Source organism: Myxine glutinosa, chromosome 1 (assembly GCF_964187855.1).
Source record: "Myxine glutinosa chromosome 1, kmMyxGlut1.1, whole genome shotgun sequence".
Taxonomy (NCBI): domain Eukaryota; kingdom Metazoa; phylum Chordata; class Myxini; order Myxiniformes; family Myxinidae; genus Myxine; species Myxine glutinosa.
This window is the reverse complement of record NC_136261.1, coordinates 48,183,015-48,208,010: the sequence shown is the minus strand read 5'-3', so window position 1 is coordinate 48,208,010 and position 24,996 is coordinate 48,183,015. Positions and strand designations below refer to the sequence as shown.

The 24,996-nt window shown below is 45.3% G+C and overlaps 1 protein-coding gene across 1 annotated transcript in view; it reads right to left on the bottom strand.

The window, feature by feature from the left end:
* The window catches only part of PODN (podocan), a 95,862-nt gene extending 72,093 nt beyond the window's left edge, over nucleotides 1-23,769 (bottom strand). Inside the window, exon 1 of the mRNA XM_068110854.2 lies at nucleotides 23,646-23,769. The gene's annotated coding sequence lies outside the window, so the exon portion shown is untranslated. The remainder of the gene's footprint in view (nucleotides 1-23,645) is intronic.
* Nucleotides 23,770-24,996: the final 1,227 nt, after the last annotated feature.

Below are 24,996 nucleotides of genomic sequence, written 5' to 3'. Positions count from 1 at the left end.
TATACCACAATCTGGAGTGACACCCACTATAGAGATGTTCCAGAAAAAAAGGTTGTACCACAATCTGGTGTGACACCCATTATGGAGATGTTCCAGAAAAAAAGGTTATACCACATTGTGGAGTGACACCCACTATGGAGATGTTCCAGAAAAAAGGTTGCACCACAATCTGGAGTGACACTCATGACAGATGTTCCAGAAAAAAAGGTTATACCACAATCTGGAGTGACACTCACTGTAGAGATGTTCCAGAAAAAAAGGTTATACCACAATGTGGAGTGACACCCACTGTAGAGATGTTCCAGAAAAAAAGGTTATACCACAATCTGGAGTGACACCCATGATAGAGATGTTCCTGAAAAACAGGTTATACCACAATCTGGAGTGACACCCACTATAGAGATGTTCCAGAAAAAAGGTTGCACCACAATCTGGAGTGACACTCACGACAGAGATGTTCCAGAAAAAAAGGTTATACCACAATCTGGAGTGACACCCATTATAGAGATGTTCGAGAAAAAAAGGTTCTACCACAATCTGGAGTGACACCCATGATAGAGATGTTCCAGAAAAAAAGGTTATACCACAATCTGGAGTGACACTCACTATAGAGATGTTCCAGAAAAAAAGGTGACACCACAAGCTGGAGTGACACCCACCACAGAGATGTTCGAGAAAAAAAGGTTCTACCACAATCTGGAGTGACACCCAGTATAGAGATGTTCCAGGAGATTTGCCCTAACAGAAAATGCCATCAAACCTTGTATGTCGTGTGGGTTGATTGAACACCTATTTCTAAGGCCTTTACAGGAAATCGCTCCTGGACTAGTGGAGCATGTACATCTATAATAATACAGAGAGTATTTGTCGGACGAGGCTGGCACGATAGCTTGGAGGTATGCACACCTGTCTCTGAGTTGTCTAGCCTGGGTTTAAATCTTGACTCAGCTATAAAATGTCACTGATGTTTCAAATGTGTGGCAAAGCATGCTGGACCTGTCTGCCAGAGTTGTTCATTGGTGGACGTTAAAGGTTCCACTGTGTCTTTCGCCAAGAGTGGGGGAGTTATCGTCGGTACCCTGAACAAATTACTAATTCCTGCCAATTCCAGTCGAACGACAGGCCTGGGCAAGCCAGTTCGTGAAAGACACGGACAAAAATAAAAATAATTCCAGCCAAGAAGCGAGATTAATTTGTGCTGTAGTAGTAGTCGAAGAAATATCTTGTCTTGCGACGAGCAAGATAGATAAATAGCCTTACCTTATAACATAACGAGCACATTACCCACAGGGTGATAGCGTCATCCCCACCCCGACACACACACACACACACACACACACACACACACACACACACACACACACACACACACACACACACACACACACACACACTTTTACTGTGAGTAAAGTTACACATGCAATTCTGACAACTCCTCAACCTCCTCCCTCACCGAAAGCCCCCAAATCCCCCAAAGCCTCGACCTACCCCGAAAGCCCCCAAATCCCCCAAAGCCTCGACCTACCCCGAAAGCCCCCAAATCCCCCAAAGCCTCGACCTACCCCGAAAGCCCCCAAATCCCCCAAAGCCTCGACCTACCCCGAAAGCCCCCAAATCCCCCAAAGCCTCGACCTACCCCTCCCCTAAAGATACTCTGTCATATCTTTGCTCTCTCTGGTCTTTCGGAACTCCAAGTGCGCACCCTTACTCTCCCAACCCTAAGGCATCAACAACCCCATCCCCACTTCAAGCCTTCATACCCCTAACCACCAAGCACCTCGATTTGTGCATGTACTCGTATTTGTACATATATATATATATATATATATATATATATATATGTATGTATTTGTGTATATATATATATATATATATATATATATATATATGTATATATGTGTTTTTTTGTTTTTGTTTTTTTTTGTATACAAGATCGAGGCGAGTGAAAGAGCTAACATTCATCACACAAAAAGTAAAACCGACACACAAAACACAAAATAAGGGGAGCGGTAAAAAGATGAGGAGAGAGGGGGAAGGACGGACACAAGCACAACATTTGAGAGCAGTGACATCGAGAGAACTGTGGGAGGGAGAGGGCTTGGGGGGAGGTGGGAGAGGTATAAAACATATGGACACTGCAAGGACTTCCAGGAAAGAAGTTGGAATTTCAAAAAAGTGTATCTGGGGTGAAAATTAGCGGGGGTTGAAAAGATCAAGGTTTTGGAAGGGGGAAGATAAGAGATGGTGGTGAACAGCTGTTTTAAAGACCTGGAGGGAGGAGTGGGATTGAAGGGAGTGGGGGAGTTTGTTCCAGAGGCGGGAGAAAAGAGGAATGAAAGAGTGAGGTGAGCAGAGAGCCTAGATTTTGGCAGTTTAACCATAAGAGGGTTGCTGGCAGATCTTGTGCGACCTGCAGGAATATTTGGGGAACAGAGCCCAGAGAGAGCTGGGGGGGGGGCAAGGCCGGAAAGGAGTCGGTAGAAGACAGAAAGACCACCAACCTGCCTGCGGTGAGTAAGTGAAAGGCCCTCGGAGTTTGCTTCATCGCGGGAGATTCCAATGATTCTGAAAGCTTTGGTTTCAATAGCGTGAAGCCAAGCTAGGTGTGAGGCAGGAGCACCGGCCGAGAGGGGAGAACAGTATTCCATTGAGCTGCGGATGAAAGCCTTGTATGTGGTGAGGAGCTCAGGTGTGCCAAGGAAGGACTTCGCACGATGGAGGATGCCCAGCTGGATGGACCAGCCACGACTGTCTTTGGAGGCCAGATTTGAAATGTGGTTTTCCCAGGAAAGATCATGGCAGATAGTGAGACCCAAAAGCTGGAGCGACAGAACTTCTTGGAGAGGATTGTTGAGAAAGTGGATGGGAGGGTTTTCCAGTCGGTATTTTTGGAGACACATAGTAACAGTGTGAGATTTGTCAGGATTGAACGACATGTTCCACTTGTTTGACCAGGACACTGCAGACTGCTAATCTGAGGGATGAGGAATGGAGCGGCAGAGAGTGGAGTCATCAGCAAAAAACGGATTTGACCAGACGCCACCAGGATGTGGAGGAAGGAGACAGGTTTGAGAGTTCATTCTTGAGTGAGGAGAGATAGTGCTTCCTGGCACTCCTGAGGGTAGACACACACTTGTTCCGAGCTTGGTGGAAGGAACTGAGATTGCCTTCAGTTGGATTTGCCTTCCAAGAGGCAAAGGCAAGTTGTTTCAGGGCAACTGCCTCACCACAAGATTCAGTGTACCATGGACGGGAGGAAGGGTAAGACAACTGAAGATGAGATGGGATAAATCTGTGCATGAGAGAGAGCAGTTTGCTTTCAAAGAATTCCCAGGAAGAATTAATGTCAGAGGCAGTGGAGATGGGAGACCAGTCCAGATGACAGATGATTGATCGCTGCTTGCAGACCGTGCCAGTCAGGCTGAGTGAAATGCCAGACTCGTCTCGGATGATGCCAGACTCGTGTGTGTGTGTGTATATATATATATATATATATAACTTGGCATTTAATATGGGACTTTTTTTTTTTGCGGGGGTGAACTTACTTTTCAAGATGTCTTAGAACCAAAAGTTCATTGGAATTATGTTGAAATTATTCTAGATTTTGTTAATGTGACCTTTAACAAGAAACAAAAACCACATTTGACATTTCGAAACAAATAAATTGATCCTTGAAAGTGATGTAAACTGATATCGAACTCAATTCATGGATAGTACTGTGTTAAACTTCTGTACGTTTTCCAGAAGTATCTCTTTATTTTGCACATTAGCCAATTTTTTTTTTAACAAAAACAAAAGTTAAATTACGACTGGGATTACGGACAGTAAAATTACAGTTCAGTACTTCGTGTAACCACCACGAGCATTCAGGAGAGCACGTACACGTTGAGGCATGCTGTTCACGAGATTTGCCAAGGTTTGGACAGGAATCGCTTGCCATGCAGTGACAATAGCCTGCTGCAATTCACGCACAGAGGTCGGGTGCTGGTCCAAGCGGTCGATTTGACGCGTTAATTCTGCCCACAAGTTCTCTATCGGATTCATATCGGGGGACATGGTAGGCCACTCCATATGCTCTACACCACGGTCAGCAAGAAAGTGTTGGATCATGCGGCCGTGCATTGTCATCTTGGAATACAAAGTTTCCTCGAAAGGTTCCACGAGCAAATGGAAGCAATGTTTCTTCCAGAATGGCCCTGTACTTGAACTGGTTCAGGTTTCTATTCAGAACAACCAGGTCAGTTTTGCCCCCTGCATAAAAAGCAGCCCAAACGGTCACCCCACCACCTCCAGCTTGGACTCTTGGCACTATACAATCTTTGTTGTAGGCTTCATGCACTTGTCTGCGCACTCGGACGCGGCCATCTTGATGATAGACCAGAAATCTAGACTCGTCACTGAAGATCACGTGATTCCAGTGTCCTGGCTGCCATTGACGGTGCTCTCTGGCCCACTGCAATCGGCGCTGGCAGTGTTGTCTGGTCAGGCGTGGCTTTCTCAGGGGACGCCTGGCATGATAGCCTGCTTGAACCAGTCGTTGGTTACCAGCCTTCTGGATACAGGCACATTTGTCAGTTGCTGCCACTCAGCCCTAAGCCGATTAGCTGACTTGGTACTGCCATTGCGGACTAACCGGTGCAGCTGGCGATCATCCCTCCTTGTGGTTCTGCGGGGACGTCCTGGCCTCGGTATTGGAGTAGGGACACCCCTCTGAGCATTTTGTTTCAGGATCTTTGACACCTGACCTTGAGTGATGCCATACTGCCGAGCAATAGCACGCTGTTTCATGCCGTAATTTCGTAAAGCCACCACTCCATGACAAACAGCATTGTCGAGTTGACGGCCCATCTCCAGAGGAAGCGGCAATAACTTTTGGAGACGTGCAGCAGTTGTTTTCCACAAATACAGAACGCAACAACCCTTGTATACCCGACTCTGAAGCCAATCATCAAATGCACCTGTCCGTACATTTTGCCACGCCACCTGTGAAATAATCCTGTTGTTGACTTCTTGCTGCGACAGACAATCAGTGACATGGTTCTTTTAACAAATAAATCACCAAAGTGTAAAAGAAACTCATCAGATTGATATACTGAGTTAAGAAAGTAAACCCATGTCAAGAAAATTTTTTTTCTCGCATATTTAATGCCAAGTCTGTATATATATATATATATATATATATATATATATATATATATATATATATATATATATATATATATACATATACATATATATATTGTTACGGATCTCGGACGTCGGCGCTCCCCTTATCAAGGGGGGGGGGGGGTTAACCCCCTTGTCTTGTTATCTAGCCGACCCGAGTCCTGAGGGTTATAATGTCCTTCCTGGCGCGGCGTTAGGTAGGGTTTGTTAGGCCTAGGGGTTCACTACTACTTAATTGCTAATGCCGGCCGGAAACGAGGGAATAACTCCTGCTCGAACCACGGATATGATGGAAAATGCCGAGCGGATAGCAATCCACAATCCGAGCTATTAACAAAGGACTAAACCCGATTATAAGCGGTTCCTATCGTGCCACGTTTACCCAATGAGAGAAAAGACGGATGCGATCGGATAAGAGGAAACCAAGAAAGAACAGGGCAATTTATTACACATATTCAGAAAGAAGAGGAAACAAAAGAATGTACAGGATAGGAAGAGGAAGAAGCAGAACACAGGGCAGTCTTAAAACAGTCTTATTCTTAATACCCAGGACAAACATACACACTCACACGGGGATTGTAGATGGTAGGGTGGAAGGTCCGGCGATGGGGTCCAGGCTCCGGTCCAGTGGGCGAAACCTAGCAGGCAGCTCCGCGTGTAGTTGAACGCGACCGGACAGTTTTATATAGCGGGGGGAAGCCGGTGTCCCTCGTACGTAATACGTGCACCCTCGTGCCAAACGCCCCCTCTCCAAAGTCCTCTTAATCAGCGCGCCGTATATCTCATAAGGTTCTTCTCAATGCGCTCTCGCCCATCAGTCCTGTAATGCGCGCTTCCAATAAGGGTTCTTTGTAAACACGACAGTCAAGTGCATTAGTCTTGTTACAACACGCGCGCGCCTCCAACAAGTCCTCTCAAATGCCAACCTTCCACTCGAGTGCTTCGCGAGAGTCCTGTGAAAGGGCTTTGCGTTCGCGCTTATATAACTCGACCAGCGATCACTCCGCGAGCCAAAAAGCCACACCTGTCGGTGATGTCACCTCAGCCCTGGTTGGCTGGTGAGGGCTTAGCGGCCACGCCTTTGATGACTGGCTGACGTGGCCACACCTTCTTCTTGGCGTTCCGCCCCCTTTTCTCGGGCCTAACCGCGTGGCTTATGGCGGCGCTTGGGTGGAGGCCCAGCGAGGCTGCGAGCAGCTAACAAAGGTGTGTAACAAATTGGGAGGGGCCATGGGCAGACTGGAGGGCGCGTAATGGCGTCGCTTGGAGAGGGAGGTTGCAAAATGGACGGAATGGGGCCTACTCCTTCTTTAATTGACACAACGCAGATTCAACTATTGGAAACACGGCCTTATCTAAAACACATACTAATGAAATAACTGGAATCCTATGGTGGCCTACGTGTTGCTTGTGGACTAACTAGCGGTGCAACCTTTAACCTTTAATGAGGTTGAATTTATTTACACAAGTGAGGGTTCTCAAAACCGCAACTATATATATATATATATATATATATATATATATATATATATATATATATATATATATATATATATATATATATTGTATATATATATATATATATATATATATATATATATATATATATATATATATATATATATATATATATTGTATATATATATATATATATATATATATATATATATATATATATATATATATATATATATATATATATATATACACACATATATAAGCGAAGATGGAATGGTGAGCTGGAAGTCGTGAAATATCGGAAATACTCGGTGAGCTCGGAAAAAATTTTTTCCCCGAGCTCGGAGTATATATACTGTATGTATATATATATATATATATATATATATATATATATATATATATATATATATATATGTTTATGCATATACAGACTTGGCATTTAATATGGAATATTTTTTTTGTGGGGGTGAACTTACTTTTCAAGATGTCTTAGAACCAAAAGTTCATTGGAATTATGTTGAAATTATTCTAGATTTTGTTAATGTGACCTTTAAAAGAAACAAAAACCACATTTGACCTTTCGAAACAAATAAATTGATCCTTGAAAGTGATGGAAACTAATATCGAACTCAATTCATGGACAGTACTGTGTTAAATTTATATACGTTTTCCAGAAGTATCTCTTTATTTTGCACATGAGCCAAATTTATTTTATAACAAAAACAAAAGGTAAATTCCGACTGGGATTACGGACAGTAAAATTACAGTTCAGTACTTCGTGTAACCCCCACGAGCATTCAGGAGAGCACATACACGTTGAGACATGCTGTTCACGAGATTTGCCAAGGTTTGGACAGGAATCGCTTGCCATGCAGTGACAATACAACAACAACAATATGCATTTTAAAGGCCATTTTCCCTGCTAGAGCGGGGGTTAGCCTTGCGGTCCCCATGACAATCTTCTCCATTTTGCCCTATTTTCTGCATCTCTCCTTGTTAACCCCCTTGCCCGCATTTCTTCTTCCACCATCTTTAGCCAAGTCTTTCTTGGTCTTCCCCGTCTTCTACTTCCTTCTACATTCATTTCCATCACTCTTCTCAACCAGTCACTTTCATCCTTCCTCAACACATGACCAATCCATCTCAACCTGTTCCTCTTCACAGCATCAATCACAGGCTCTATTCCCATCATCTTTCGCAATTCATCAGTGACAATGTTGATGAAACTAATTCTTTCTAAATTTCTTGCTGTGAAAAACTCTTGCTTGCTTTCTTCTTGTGAGAAACTAAACTAATTATTTCATTCATGCAGTGACAATAGCCTGCTGCAATTCACGCACAGAGGTCGGCTGCTGGTCCAAGTGGTCGATTTGATGCGTTAATACTCCCCACAAGTTCTCTATCGGATTCATATCCGGGGACATGGCAGGCCACTCCATATGCTCTACACCATGGTCAGCAAGAAAGTGTTGGATCATGCGAGCACGATGAGGCCGTGCATTTTCATCTTGGAAGACAAAGTTTCCTCGAAAGGCTGCACGAGCAAATGGAAGCAATGTTTCTTCCAGAATGGCCCTGTGCTTGAACTGGTTCAGGTTTCCATTCAGAACAACCAGGTCAGGTTTGCCCCCTGCATGAAAAGCAGCCCAAACGGTCACCCCACCACCTCCAGCTTGGACTCTTGGCACTATACAATCTTTGTTGTAGGCTTCATGCACTTGTCTGCGCACTCGGACGCGGCCATCTTGACGATAGACCAGAAATCTAGACTCGTCACTGAAGATCACATGATTCCAGTGTCCTGGCTGCCATTGATGGTGCTCTCTGGCCCACTGCAATCGGCGCTGGCGGTGTTGTCTGGTCAGGCGTGGCTTTCTCAGGGGACGCCTGGCATGATAGCCTGCTTGAACCAGTCGTTGGTTGACTAGCCTTCTGGATACAGGCACATTTGTCAGTTGCTGCCACTCAGCCCTAAGCCGATTAGCTGACTTGGTACGGCCATTGCGGACTAACAGGTGCAGCTGGCGATCATCCCTCCTTGTGGTTCTGCGGGGATGTCCTGGCCTCGGTATTGGAGTAGGGACATTTGAGCATTTCGTTTCAGGATCTTTGACACCTGACCTTGAGTGATGCCATACTGCCGAGCAATAGCACGCTGTTTCATGCCGTAATTTCGTAAAGCCACCACTCCATGACAAACAGCATTGTCGAGTTTACGGACCATCTCCAGAGGAAGCGGCAATAACTTTTGGAGACGTGCAGCAGTTGTTTTCCACTAATACAGAACGCAACAACCCTTGTATACCCGACTGTGAAGCCAATCATCAAATGAACCTGTCCGTACATTTTGCCACGCCACCTGTGATATAATCCTGTTGTTGACTTCTTGCTGCGACAGACAATCAGTGACATGGTTATTTTAACAAATAAATCACCAAAGTGTAAAAGAAACTCACTAGATTGATATACTGAGTTAAGAAAGTAAACCCAAGTCAAGAAAAAATATATATTCCATATTAAATGCCAAGTCTGTATATATATGTTTATGCATATATATATATATATATATATATATATACATATATATATATATATACAGTCCCATGAAAAAGTATGTTCACCCCGTGTAAAGTTTTGACTTTTTCAACATATTTCAACATACAGATATTTGATCTTCATTTCAACAATATTGATTGATAAAGGTGATATAATATAACAAAAATATCATGAAACATTTACATTTTGTAGTCCATTGTATAATTTAAATAAACATAAATGCAAATTTCGCATGTGGAAAATGTAAGTACACCCTTGGCTCTAATAGGTGGTATTGCCCCCTTTGGCAGAAACAACCTCAAGTAGGCGTTTCTTATAACTGTCTACCAGTCTCGGACATCGACTGGGAGAAATTTTTGCCCACTCCTCCATGCAGAATTCTTTCAGCTGTGCGATGTTTGAGGGGTTTGTTTCATGCACAGCTCGTTTCAAATCCCCCCACAACATCTCGATGGGATTTCGATCCGGGCTTTGACTTGGCCATTCCAGAACCCTCCATTTCTTTCTTTTCATCCATTCCTTGGTGGATTTACTGGTATGTTTAGGGTCATTGTCATGTTGCAAGGTTCACCTTCGGTTGAGCTTCAACTTTCCGACAGATGGCCTCACATTATCCTCAAACACCCTCTGGTCCAATGAAGAATTCATAGTGGATTATATGATGGTGAGCTGCCCAGGCCCTGATGCAGCAAAGCTGCCCCAAACCATAATGTTTCCACCACCATGCTTTACAGTTGGTATCAGGTTCTTGTGGTCAAATGCTGTCTTTGGTTTTCACCAAACATGTCTTCTGGTACTGTGGCCAAATAGCTCTACCTTTGACTCATCTGTCCAGAGCACGTTGTTCCAGAAGTGCTGGTCTTTGCCTAGGTGTTCATTGGCAAACTTTAGTTTTGCCCTGATGTTCTTTCTGGACTGGTATTGCCCCCTTTGGTGATATTTGTGCAGCCTCTTTCTAATGGTAGACTTGTGCACTTTGACCTCAACAGTGGCAAGAGCTACCTGTCGGTCCCATGATGACATTCTGGGGTTCTTAGATACTTTTTCAGCATCTTGCCGTCTGCTCTCGCGCTGAACTTACTGGGGCGGTCTGGTCTGAACATGTTGGCAGTTGTTTGGAATCTTCTCCACTTGTAGATGATCTTCCGGACAGTCGAATGATTGATTTCAAATTGTTTGGAGATCTTTTTAAATCCTTTCCCAGACTCGTAGGCATCTATAACCTTCTTTCTGAAGGCCTCAGAGAGCTCTTTTGATCTAGGTATGGTGACGCCGCACACTTCAACAACAAAGAGCAAACCAAACTAAATGTCTGAGGTTTAATTAGGACAGGTTCCTCCAAGATCCTCTCTAACGATATTCTAATGATTTGCACCAGAGCTGGTTCACCTGATTCTAATTTTAGGTATTTGAAGTAGTGATAAATGTAGGGGTGTACTTATTTTTTCCACGTGCGAAATTTGCATTTATGTTTATTTAAATTGTACAATGGACTACAAAATGTAAATGTTTCATGATATTTGTTATATTATATCACCTTTATCTATCAATAATGTTGAAATGAAGATCAAAAAACTGTATGTTGATATATATTGAAAAAGTCAAAACTTTACATGGGGTGTACTTACTTTTTCACGTGACTGTCTGTGTATATATGTATGTATATATATATATATATATATATATATATATATATATATATATATATATATGTGTGTGTATATATATATATATATATATATATATATATATATATATATATATATATATATATATATATGACCCTGCGTGAAATTTTGCATGAACGAAACAGTAAACAACCCTCCCTGCTAAGAAGCGAGGAGCTTCTTTCGCTCCTTCTTTTGCATGCCTGGTGGTCGGGTTTGCAGACTATCTGCCAGAATTGCATTCTTTCCAGCTCTCCTTGCCACTAATAGTCCTCTTCCCCACATTCACAAAATCCAGACACATCCTTCAGGTTTGATTCAACTAATGCTCCAAGTACAGCATTTATGTTGATTCCTCATGATGTTGGTGGAGTTAACGCTGTACCATGTCATAGCAGCTTGAAATTTGAAGTTAACGTTAACATATTTGCCGAGATAATGATTGTCTGTAATGATCACTTAGCATCTGCAGGAACGTTGTGCAACCAAGGAGACCTGTGTTATTCATCTTCATAAAACAATATCAGTCAGCCAACTTTTTTTTACGGTGTAGCCCGTAGGGCAAAGCTGTGTAGAACAGTGTTTGTCTGTCCGTATGTATGTATGTATGTATGTATGTATGTATGTATGTATGTACAGTCACGTGAAAAAGTAAGTACACCCCATGTAAAGTTTTGACTTTTTCAACACATTTCAACATACAGCTATTTGATCTTCATTTCAACAATATTGATAGATAAAGGTGATATAATATAACAAATATCATGAAACATTTACATTTTGTAGTCCATTGTATAATTTAAATAAACATAAATACAAATTTCGCATGTGGAAAAAGTAAGTACACCCTTGGCTCTAACAAGTGGTATTGCCCCCTTTGGCAGAAACGACCTCAAGTAGGCGTTTCTTATAACTGTCTATCAGTCTCTGACATCGACTGGGAGAAATTTTTGCCCACTCCTCCATGTAGAACTATTTCAGCTGTGCGATGTTTGAGGGGTTTCTTGCATGCACAGCTCGTTTCAAATCCCCCCACAACATCTCGATGGGATTTAGATCCGGGCTTTGACTTGGCCATTCCAGAACCCTCCATTTCTTTCTTTTCAGCCATTCCTTGGTGGATTTCGTGGTATGTTTAGGGTCAGTGTCATGTTGCAAGGTCCACCTTCGGTTGAGCTTCAACATTTCGACAGATGGCCTCACATTATCCTCAAGCACCCTCTGGTACAATGAAGAATTCATAGTGGATTCTATGATGGTGAGCTGCCCAGGCCCTGATGCAGCAAAGCTGCCCCAAACCATAATATTTCCACCACCATGCTTTCCAGTTGGTATCAGGTTCTTGTGGTCAAATGCTGTCTTTGGTTTTCACCAAACATGTCTTTTTTTTTTTCTTTTTTTCTTTTTGTATACAAGATCGAGGCTCGTGAAAGAGCGAACATTAATCATGGCCACAGTACCGAGTCTTCTGGTACTGTGGCCAAATAGCTCTACCTTTGACTCATCTGTCCAGAGCACATTGTTCCAGAAGTGCTGGTCTTTGCCTCGGTGTTCATTGGCAAACTTTAGTCTTACCCTGATGTTCTTTCTGGACAGCAAAGGTTTCCTCCTGGCACACCTCCCATGTAGATCAAATTTGTGCAGCCTCTTTCTAATGGTAGACTCGTGCTCTTTGACATCAACAGTGGCAAGAGCTACCTGTACGTCCTGTGATGACATTCTGGGGTTCTTAGAGACTTCTTTCAGCATCTTGTGGTCTGCTCTCAAGCTGAACTTGCTGGGGCGGCCTGGCCTGAACAAGTTGGCAGTTGTTTGGAATCTTCTCCACTTGTAGATGAACTTCCGGACAGTCGAATGATTGATTTCAAATTGTTTGGAGATCTTTTTAAATCCCTTCCCAGACACGTAGGCATCTATAACCTTCTTTCTGAAGGCCTCAGAGAGCTCTTTTGATCTAGGCATGGTGACGCTGCACACTTCAAAAACAAAGAGCAAACCAAACTAAATATCTGAGGTTTAAATAAGACAGATTCCTCCAAGATCCTCTCTAATGATGTTCGAATCATTTGCATCTGAGCTGGTGCACCTGATTCTAATTTTAGGTATTTGAAGTAGTGATAAATGTAGGGGTGTACTTACTTTTTCCACATGCGAAATTTGCATTTATGTTTATTTAAATTATACAATGGACTACAAAATGTAAATGTTTCATGATATTTGTTGTATTATATCACCTTTATCTATCAATATTGTTGAAATGAAGATCAAATAGCTGTATGTTGAAATATGTTGAAAAAGTCAAAACTTTACATGGGGTGTCCTTACTTTTTCACGTGACTGTATGTATGTATGTACAGTCATGGCCAAAAATATTGGCACCCTTGCACTTTTTTCAAATAACTCACAATTTTCTCTAAAAATAAGTTGAAATTGACAAAAGTATTTGGTCTCCACAATTCTTTATTTCACTGTTAATATTGTTGCGGTTTTGAGAACCCACGCTTGTAAATAAATATCACATCATTAAAGGTTAAAGATAGCACCCCATAGATAGGCCACAAGCAACACGTAGGTCACCATAGGACATCAGTTATTTATTAGTATGTGTTAGATAAGGCCATTTTCCAATAGTTGAATATGTGTTGCGTCAATCAAATAAGAGTAGGCCCTCTCGTTCATTTTGCAGCCTCCCTCCAAGCAACGCCATTAAGCGCGCTCCCCAGTCTGTGCCCCATGGCCCTTCCAAATTTGTTACGCGCCTTTGTTGGCAGCGTTCGCTGCCCTTGAGCGTGAGCTCGCTAAACGCCGCCATAAGCCACGAGGTGAAGCCTGGAAAAAGGGGGCGGAGCACCAAGGAGGAGGTGTGGCCACGTCACCCAGCTGTCAGGGCGGGGCCGTAAGCGATAACCAGCCAACCAGGGCTGGAGTGACATCGCCTGACAGGGCGTGGTTGGAGCTCGTGGAGCGTTCGCTGGCTTCACTTATAAAATCCAGCGCACAAAGCCCTTTTACAGGACTTATGCAGCAGCGCTCGTTAGAGAGGACTTACTCGCTGGCGCTGATTACCACAGGACTTATGCAGCGGCGCTCCTTAAAGAGGACTGCAAGGAAGCGCGCTGATGAGAGGACGGTGCCAAGGTCGACCTTAGGATGGTGAGGAGAGGACAGGACTTGCACAATTTGCGCTTGCGTACAGGACATTGGGGAGGCGGCGTTTGGCGCGAGTCGTGCGCAAAGTACGTACGCAATATACCAGCCTTCCCCCGTGATATAATTGTCCGTTCGCGTTACGCTATACGAAGAGCTGCCTGACGGGTTTTTCATCGCCTGGACCGGAGCCGGACTGGAGCCTGGACGCGCTGGTGACCTTCCAACCTACCATCTGCAATTCCCCGTGTGAGTGACTGTGTGTGAGACAGGCCCATTTGTCCAGGGAGTAAGTTAAGCCTGTCATTAAGACTGCCCTGTGTGCTTTTCCTTCCTCTTTCTTTCATGTACATTTCTTTCGTTTCCTCTTCTTCTTGTACATTTGTTAATAAACACATCTGTTCTTCCTATTTTCCTGGTTTCCTCTTAATTCGATCGTCCTCGTGTTTTCTCAATTGGGTAAGCGTGGCACGATTCGGAACCGCTACAATCGGGTCTAGTCACCTGTTAACAGCTCGGGTCGCGGATTGCTATCCGCTCGGCAATATTCCATCCATATCCGTGATTCGAGCGGGAGTCATTCCCTCGTTTCCGTTCAGGGCGTTAGTAATTAGGTAGTAGCGAATCCCTAGGCCTAACAAACCCTACCTAACGCCGTGGCGGGAAGGACGTTATAACTTCCAGGACTCACGTCGGCCAGATAACAGGACAAGGGGATTAACCCCCCCCCCCCCCTTGATAAGGGGAGAGCCGACGTCGGAGATCCGCAACAATATTACAGAACCGTTTTTTTAATTCAGAACTTAATATATCCTTTTAAATCAGAAAATAAAAAGAAATGGCATTGACAAAATTATTGATACCCTGGATTTAATACTTGGTAGCAGCCTTTGGACTAAATAACTGCAGACAAGCGCTTCCTATAGCAATGAATGAGCTTCCTCCACCTCTTTTTTTTTTTTGTTTACAAGATCGAGGCTCGTGAAAGAGCTAACATTAATCACACAAAAAGTCAAACCGACACATAAAACACAAAATAAGGGCAGCGGTAGACAAGATGGGGAGAGAGGGGGATGGACACAAACACAACATTTGAGAGCAGGCACATCGAGAGAAATGTGGGAGGGGGAGGGCTTGGGGGGAGGTGGGAGAGGTATAAAACATATGAACACTGCAAGGACTTCCAGGAAAGAAGTTGGAATTTCCCAAAAAAAAAAATTTGGATACAAAAAGATACAAGATACAAAAAAATGTTAAGAACGATGGAGGAGGGGTGGAATGAATGTGAATTTAGAGCATGTAGTGTTTTAGAATTATAAGTGATTGAATAATTTTTTGAAATGGTATGAGTTGGAGAGGAAATTAAAAAAAGCCTTTTAAATAGGAAGAAAAACAGCGTGTTGTAATAAACCACTGAATAAAACACTGCAGGGGAAAGTTTAAACATACTTAAACAGAACTGTGAAGAACAGCTTATATTCAGAAAAATACCAATGGGGAGAGGGCCTAGAGGGACAACCACGAGTCACGTGAACAGGGGAAAAGGTGGAAGGCAAGGAGATAATGGGGGCGGGGCGAGACAGCGCACGTGGACAGGAGCACACGATGGGACAAAAGCACACGAGGAGAAAGGGAAATAAATGTTGTTGTTTTTTTGTTGTTGTTTTTTTTTGGGGGGGGGGGTTAAAAACGTTAGACAAAGAGTAGATGTTCAGGGAAGTTTGGGGGAGAAGGGAAAAATCTAAGAACCAAGCAAAACAGCGAAGGAGGAAACAAACTTCGACTGGGGACCGGTGAAGCCTGAGGCAAGGCCGCACAGGCGGCGGCAAACAGAAACGATTAATTTATGAAAGATTAACACCGAGAAACTTCCAAGGGACACACTATAGGTTCACACACCGAAAGATAAATACAGTTTCGACAAAATACAATTGTGAACAATTACTTAACTTATGAAAACGTGGAGAACATGTCGAGCTTCGAAAATTCCTGCCATCATCTCCAAGATCTCACGAGATCACCCAACTACTGGCTGGCAGTTTGGCCCACTCTTCCTGTGCAAACTGCCCCAGTTCTCCCAGATCTGAAGGGTGCCTTCTCCCAACTGCTGTTTTCAGATTGCCAAACAGGTGTGCAATGGGATTTTGATCTGGACTCATTGTTGGCCACTTCAGAACAGTCCAGCGTTTTGTCTTGAACCATTCCTGGGTGCTTTTTGAAGTGTGTGTTGGGGTCATTGTCCTGCTGCAAGACCAATTCTTTTCTTTGAAGGCTTCATTTTGTTTTCTGTAAACATAGAGATGATGTGCTTTAACAAAAATCTATAAATTTGGTCTCATCTGACCACAGGAGATTCTCCCAGAAGGATTTTGGCTTGTTCAGGTGCGTTTTGGAAATCTCCAGTCGGGCTTTCTTATGCCTCTCTCAGCTGTGGGATCCTTCTGAGTCTCCTACCATAGGAGACTATTGAGTTGGTGACAGATGGTGTGAGTTGAAATTGTTGTACCTTGTGTCTGAAGGTCAGCTTGAATCTGTTTCGCAGTTGATGGAGGTGCTTTCTCCACCATTCGAACAATCCTTCGCTGCAATCTTCAATCAAGTTTTCTCTTGCGGCCACGTCCAGGAAGGTTGGCTGCAGTGCCATGGGCCTTAAACCTCCTGATAACATGTGTATGGTGGATACAGGAGCATCAAGGTCTCTGGAGATGGGCTTGTAGCCTTGAGATTGTCCATGTTTGGCTACAATCTTGTGTCTGACCTCCTCAGACAATTCTCTGGTTTTTTTTCTTTTTCTCCATGCTCATTGCGGTACACACAGTGACACTCCTTTTCTCTATTCAGAATGGTTGAATGAGTGATTTTTATCTTGCAGGCATCTGCAACTCACCAAAGGTGAGTTCAATTCCAAAGTAAAGGAGAATCACCTGCTTGAAATCAAATTATTTCCAACAACTTCTAAAAGGTGCCAATAATATTGTCTGGGCCATTTTAGGATTTCTGTGTGGAATAAGCTAAGATTTAGTAATTTTTTCAGCTTTTTTTGTTTTGTTCCATTGTAAACCAAAGAAATACATATGTGGATACCAAAACATTTTTTAATTTCAACAATTTTCTGGAAGAAATCGTGCATTATTTGAAAAGAGTGAAAGGGTGCCAATATTTTGGGCCACGACTGTATGTATGTATGTTTGTATGTTTGTATGTATGTTTGTCCCTCACAAACGTACATCATTCAGAGGTGAGGATCTGGTCACATGATAGGGTGATGTGATGTGATTACGTCTGTCATTACGGCATACAGTGGCTGACTCCACACCACCATTTTGATTTCTCTGCCGTTCAGGCCGAACATATCGTCAAACCTGTCATATATATCATAATTGCCATGGTCTACCTTTAGGTTTTTCATTCAGTGTGAAACACAAACAAACCAATTGTTAAAATGACCATCAAATATCCTCATCAAAGTCTTCCAACCACACATTACGTATAGGCCTTAGGCCTCATGCTTTCATGACTCACCTTCAGGCTGCTTCGGACAAATTAGCCCACATTTCTTAATATGATAGTATCGTTTTCATAATAATAATATTAATAATGTTAATAACAATATAGTATATATAATCGTAACACTGCAATCCCTTTGCCGTGACTGCAATGTTACTGCATTGAAGCAGTGTTGCTATGGTTGGTTCATTGTTGACTCGAAACATATAGAATAAACTCGTGTCTCGATGCAATTTCTTCACTTCCAGGGTGCCCGACAGATTAGAGACTTATGGTACTTCAAAATAAATTAATACATGATTTACTAACTGGTATTCATACCCACGCCATACTATCCTCTTCAACTAAAGTATGAAAGAAGGCCAGCTATTGAGAATTTGTTATGCCTCCGCATAGTCTCACAACGGGTAGATGGCCTTGTTCACTGTCCTAAAAACAAACAAGTTCGATTTAAATCCCTTCAGCTGTTTTCAAGTATCACATTTACACCAGCAATGACAGGTTTCACATCGCTCGGTGAAGCAGTTTCAGAGAAGGGATTTGTTTAAATGAACATTTTGGCTGGTATACCGCAAAACCTAGGATGTCATCATTATCATGATTTTGTTCCCCACTGGGAGTACTTGACAATGTGCCAAGTTTCAAATTTTTCCATTCAGTGGTTTCCGAGAAATAATTTTCTAATTATTTGCTTTTAATCCAAGATGGCTGCCATACCACGTGACCTCTGACATCACAAGTATCATAAAAACATTCTGTATGGGCGTCACTCCGACGCTGAAAGTTTAGTCTCAATCGGACACATGGTTGCTGAGAAAAACGAAACCGTATGGACGGACGGACGTAAGTACGTACGGACGGACAACCCGAAAATATAATGCCTTCGGCGACTTTGTCGGCGGAGCCATAAAAAAAAAAAAGGTAAAATCCCGGACATTTTTAGATACCCGGCTGGATGGAGATTTAAGAACTGAAAAAGAGGACATGCTCAGGAAAAACCGCATATATGGTAGCCCTAGCCTACAGGCCTGTCTTTGGCCCACCATAAAAACAAAATGGCAGCCATATTATTTAGTCTGGGTGCCATGGTGGGTGGAGTCAATTGACAAGTGTGGGTGGGATCTGGCAGCTGTCTGTCCAATGGGTGCACATTTCAATTAAAAAATCCACTCCCAAAAAGAAGAACAACAACAACAAACAGCAACAACAACCATGTGGAGCTCTTGTAGACCTGCGGCACGCCACAAGTAAAAATGGCAAAACGTCTCGAGAGAACGTGGTGTGAAACCATGTACAGCCTGTACACCATGGGATGATTTGTAAAAACAACAACAAAAACTTCACAATTCTAACCCTTATTTTTGCTCTAATTCATTAATGTTTGTTCAGACGCGACACTCCATTCACTTTCTGTACTCGTAGCAATCCCCTTCATACTATGATGTGATTTTTTTTTTCGATAAAAAAATCAAATATGAAGAAACCTTTAGTGTCGATTCCCGACATTATATGGCACTCAGATTTTAACACATCTGTAGGGAAGCATTCCTGTTTAAGCATACCAAATCTCGAGGTTCCAGCTCAAATAATAACCGAGATATGGGAGGTAGCATCTCAGCCAATCAGCATTGACGATATTAAAAAGAAATGACGATTTCCAACTAACCAATAGCATTTCTTGTTTTTAGCCCACCTGTAACGTACTTCCGGGGAGCTTATGGGTCACTCCGGGCAGAGTCGATCCAGAGGTGGACCGCGTGGGCGACGGACCGGGAAAGGCAATCCGCCACTGGGTTGTCCTTCCCCGCGACGTGCCGGATGTCCGTCGTGTACTCGGACACGGCCGAGAGGTGACGCTGCTGCTGGGCCGACCACAGCTCGGTGACCTTGGCCATCGCGAAGACCAGGGGCTTGTGGTCGACGAAGGCCGCGAACGGGCGGCCCTCGAGCAGATGGCGGAAGTGCCGGACCGCCAGGTGGAGCCCGAGCAGCTTGCGGTCGAAGGTACTGTACCGCCGTTCATGCGGGCGGAGCTGCCAGCTAAAAAACGCCAGCGGCTGCCAAGCTCCCTTCACCCATTGCTCGTGCACCGCGCCCACTGCGTAGTCCGACGCGTCGGTGGTGAGGGCAATCGGTGCATCGGGCGCCGGGTGCGTGGGCATGGTGGCGTTAGCCAAGGCGAGCTTCACGCCCGCGAACGCCTCGTCCATCGGCTCGGTCCAGGCAACGTCGCCTTTGCTCGGCTTCCCCCGGAGGGCCTCGTGCAGGGGGCGCAGGAGCTGGGCGATGCGGGGCAGGAAACGGTGATAAAAGTTCACCATGCCCAGGACCTCCTGGAGCCCCTTGATCGTGCGGGGGCGCGGAAAACCCCTGACCGCCTCCACCTTGGCCGGTAAGGGGATGGCCCCGTGCCTGGTGACGTGGTGCCCCAAAAAGTCGATTTCGGTGACGCCGAACCAGCACTTGGCAGGGTTGATGATCAGGCCATGTCGGCCCAGGCGTTCGAAGAGCATGCGCAGATGGCGGAGGTGCTCCTCACGGGACGCGCTTGTGACAAGGATGTCATCCAGGTAGACGTACACAAAGTCCAAGTCGCGCAAGACGCTGTCCATAAGCCGCTGGAACGCCTGGGCCGCATTCTTCAACCCGAAGGGCATCCGCAGAAACTCGAAGAGGCCGAATGGTGTGATGACGGCCGTCTTCGGTATGTCCTCTGGCCTGACGGGGACCTGGTGGTATCTGCGGATAAGGTCCACCTTGGAGAAGAGGGACATTTTCGCCAACCGGGTGGAAAAGTCCTGGATGTGAGGGACCGGGTAGCGGTCGGGGGTGGTAGCATCGTTGAGGCGGCGGTAGTCTCCGCACGGCCGCCACCCGCTGCCGGGCTTGGGCACAATGTGCAGGTGAGCCGCCCAGGGAGCTGCTCAACGAACTGCTCAGCGCGCAAGCAAGCGAGCTGAAGGTTTCGGCTTGGTCAAGGCATCTGTGCCTCACGTCCACCAACAGCCCATGCGCACAGAGGAAGTCCGCTCCGAGTAGGCCCATGGGGACACCAGCGGTAACGGACGACCACTGAAAGCGCTGCCCCCCGAACCGCAGCGAGAGACAACGCTTCCCGAACGTGCGGATGGGCGTGCCGTTGGCGGCAAGCAAAGCGGGGCCCCGGCCCTCAGCTTTTTTGTCGGACGCGGAGGCGGGGAGGACGCTCACCTGCGCTCCCATGTCGCACAGGAAGCGACGACCCGAGGAGGTGTCTGTTATGAACAGAAGGCTGCCAGTATGGCCGACGCTCATGGCAGGAAGCGAGCGCCGGCCTGGCCGATTCCCGACCTGTCAAAAGTACAAGGCAGGCGGAAGGACCTGGCCTTGTGGCCGAACCTGGTATGGAAGTGGCACCAGGTCTGGCCCGGTGGTGGTTGTCACGCCGGTGGTGGGCAGGGCATGGTGGCGGCCACGCCCGGATCCGCCAAACCTGCGCCGTTTTCGGGAGGATCCGAACGCCATGCCACGTGGCGATCCGAACCACTCGCGCCGTGCGCGGTGCCGGGATCCACGACGGCCGTGCTATATGCCGGCCGTGCGTCGTGGGCTGCGAAAAACTTGTCCGCCTCCCTGGCCAGGGCGCGCGGTTCCGTAATGGTCGAACCGGCCAGCGCGAGCCGCACCTGTACAGGTAGCTGGCGGAGTAAGAGAGCACGGAAAAGGAAATCCGCGTGGCCGTCGCCGAGCAGGGACAGCATGTAATCCATGCGGGCGGACGGTCGTGTGTCGCCGAGTACGGGAAGGTCCAAAAGACGGTCAGAGCGGTCGGCCTCTGTGAGGCCAAACGTGTCGAGGAGAAGCCGCTTGAGCGCCGCGTACTTGCTCTCGGCCGGCGGGTGCCGGAGGAAGGACACGACTCGGGCGGCCGTGCCGGATCCAAGGGCAGCGACCACGTAAAAGTACCTCGTGTTGTCCGCCGTGATGCCCCGGAGCTGGAATTGGGCCTCAGCCTGTAGAAACCAGGTGTCGGCTTGCGCTTCCCAGAACTCCGGGAGCTTGATCGCTACAGCGTTGATGGCCATGGCGCGTTTGGGGAACAGCAGCGGCTGAACCAGTGGGGGTCACCAGTGTGGGGTGCTGGGCACACACACGTTAAACAAAGGTAGGCCACAACGCTTTGGGTTAACTCGAGCTCTTTATTGCTCACTCGTCAGCACTGCCGTGCTCGGGGCTGCGAGCCCGCGTGTATATCTGGAGGCCACGCCTCACCTGGGGCGTGGCCGACACCCACTGGTGCGTGGAATTATGTCACTGCGCCAGCGAGTCATCGTGTCCGCCACAATTTGTTATATTACAACTAAAGTTTGTTCACGGCATTAAAAATATCGGGGACTAAGGGGTCTACCAGGGTCAAAGTGCATCCAGGCTTGACCCCCAAAATAGGTATTTGCTTTCTTCTCTGAAACTACACACACGATTTCAATGAACCTCCATCCAAAACCATCCATCCAATATGGTGGGTTCTTTGCTAGTTATAAAAAAGCTCTATGGGTCTTTATATACGAGTACGACTACTACAACTATTACTACTATCAACACCACCAGCACTACTGCAGTAGTTCATCTTTACCAAGAAGCTTGAATATCACTGTTCATCTCCACTCATTTGCTCCTCTTTTTCCCACCTCAAGCATCAACTTCCACATCTTCTTCAATCTCATCCTTCCCTCCAGATCTTCACGACAGCTGTTCACCTCCATCTCAGATCATCCCCAATCCAAAACCATGATCTTTTCTATCCCCATTAGCCCTCCCAAGCCCACATGTTTTCCAAATTTACAGATTTTCCTTCCTGCGAGTTTGCTTCTTCATCCACCTTGTCCTCCCCATGTATCCTCCCCTATCCCTCATTCTTCCCCACATGCATTATTTGTCCAAATATCCCTTTATTTTGTCCCGCATCCCTGCCGTTGACGTATTTCCCCCTCTTTTTCCATTTGTTCTGTTATGTCCTGACCGTTCGATGTTCTCACTCCTCCTTGAGCCTCGACTTCGTGTACAAATAATAATTAAAAAAGAAAAAAATGTGAGGGCGCCACTGCTGGAGAGAGATGGAAGTGACGGTTTATTGAATTTTTGTGTTAAAAAATGAACAGGCCATCGAGTTTGAGGTTTGGATTGAATTTTTTTCTGGAAGTCTGCATTAAGCTGCTATTGCTCGAGTTTGTTATCTATATGGTTTTTGAAAGAAAAAATCGGGGGGTGGGGGGGGGGGGGATAAGGATATTCTAATCAGCTCCACCTGTCTGTCTGTCCGTCCGTCTCTCCATCCGTCACACTATCCCCTCCTAAACAGCTGTGCAGAAATACACCAAACTTGGTAGTTATGATCACCACATGGCACGAAGGTGCAAGAGCATTATCATATTTTGCTCTGCATCCTGGGGCAGGGTGAAAAGGTCAAACTGAAAAATGCAATACCGAGCAAAATTTTTTAACGTTTTCAAATGAAACTTTGTATATGCAATGAACATTGGAGGATGCATGAAATGTGTAACAGCTTTTTTTTGGATTTGATCCCCAGTTCATGCCTCAGGGGTGGGGACTTGGGGTCAGAGGGGTCAAAACAGGAAAAAAAATTTCACTGAAGGTTTGATATTGGGTCATTCCTGGTGGAACTTTTTGCCATCTTTCCACTTTGCTTCAGGTGAAAAGTGTGGGATTTGTGATGACGCGCCATCGACTTTGCTCAAGTTTTAATGAATTCCACCTTCATGAGAAATCTTGCGATTTTTTCCAGGATATGCAACAATGTTGAGCACGCATGGAATACGAAAGAGTTTAATAATAGCACATATTGGGCAAATGAGCATAATCCGTATTAAAAAAATTTTTTTAAACTTCACAACAACCCCGACCATTACACAAATGCTCATGTTTCATTTCTTTCAATTAACGTTACCACGTCTCGTCTAGTCGACTAATCGATTTCCAGCCACAACAACGTCGTCTGAAAGTACTTGTACGTGCAACAAAGTATTTTTTAATGTCGTACACATAAATATGAATTAATAAATCATTTAAAGAGGGAAAAAAGTTCACTATAGATTTGTTCTTCATTTCAAATAATGTCAGATGAAGAGGGCACGTGTTTCTTACCTTTTCCTCTTCAGTTGTTCATCTGTTGTTGTCCCTCGACCTTCCTCTCCTCCTTCCTCTGCTTGTCTGTCACTTTTTTTTCCCTCTGAAGTCCCACCCCCACCCAGCCTCTTTCCCCTTCTCGTTGTGTGGCTGCTTCTTCCTGCCAATTTCTTCTTCTTTCTCTACATCCCCAACCCCAATTCCTTCCCTTGCGTCCCACCTTCCTCATCTGCACTGGCCTAATTATAAGACATAGTGCGATCTACACCATTTCTGAGCCTCACCTCGCACCAGATGATATGCGTGTGTACTCATCAAACAAACAATTAATTTGCACTCTGGCTTTCAGTCTGTTACTCCCTGGCAGGGCTGTCGTAGGTGTGTTTTAACTGTTTTAGTGTCAAAGCTTTTGGAATATATTCTTCGTTAAATAATGTTTAAAACGTTACACGTTTAATAATCTACAAGTGAGTGTGTAGCAGTTGATATGATGATGCAAGTGGCAAATCTGGAGGAGACGTGTGTGGGTGTGTGTGTGTGTGTGTGTGTGTGTGTGTGTGTGTGTGTGTGTGTGTATGTAAATATGTATTGCGGTTTTGCAGTAGGGGACACCCCCTCTAGTTAATTACACGACAACATGTAGCCTACAGTTGTCAGTTATTTCTTATTAAATGGAAAGATTAGCTCCCTTCCCATTGTGTAGTAATTAAAGCAGATATGCGTTGAGTTAGGTAGGATTTCAAACCTTCGTATAGTTGAACGAAGACGTTGGTTCATGTGCAGGGAGGCGTGGCTAAAAGAACAGTCCACGTGACCAACAAGCGACTAATGACAGGTCGTGGATACGTCACCAACAAGCGACCAATGGTAGTTTGTGAAACCTTCCTGAAGGAGGTGGGAGGGAATGACCGCACGTGACCAACCTCGGCCAATAGGAGGCCGTGGAACATTCTAGAAGGGGTTTCCACTCGATAAAAGCCCGTGCCCATCGCACTTCGGGTTCTCTCTCGTCGTTCGTCCTTCAAGCTGGCTGTCCTACGTGCTGGTTCGTCCTTGCTGCGCTCCACCTTCGTTCCCCGTGCTGGTTATTCGTCCGTGCTGGGTCGCTGTCTGGGCTGAATCGTTCCTCCACCTGGATCGTCATCCATGCTGACTTTGAAGCAGTGGTTCGTCCTTTGGACCTTCCTTCCCACTGCACGTCCTGATCGGCCCGTGTGTTGCGCGCAGGAGTTGGTGGACAGAAGTCAGTGTCAGCACGTCCATCGGTACGAGTTTAACCGGTGTGATTCATTCCCTGTGTGAGTGAGCAAGGCGCCTGTTGGGATTTATATAGGTAAGAATCGAGGGTTAAGTCTGCTTCTCGTCCTTT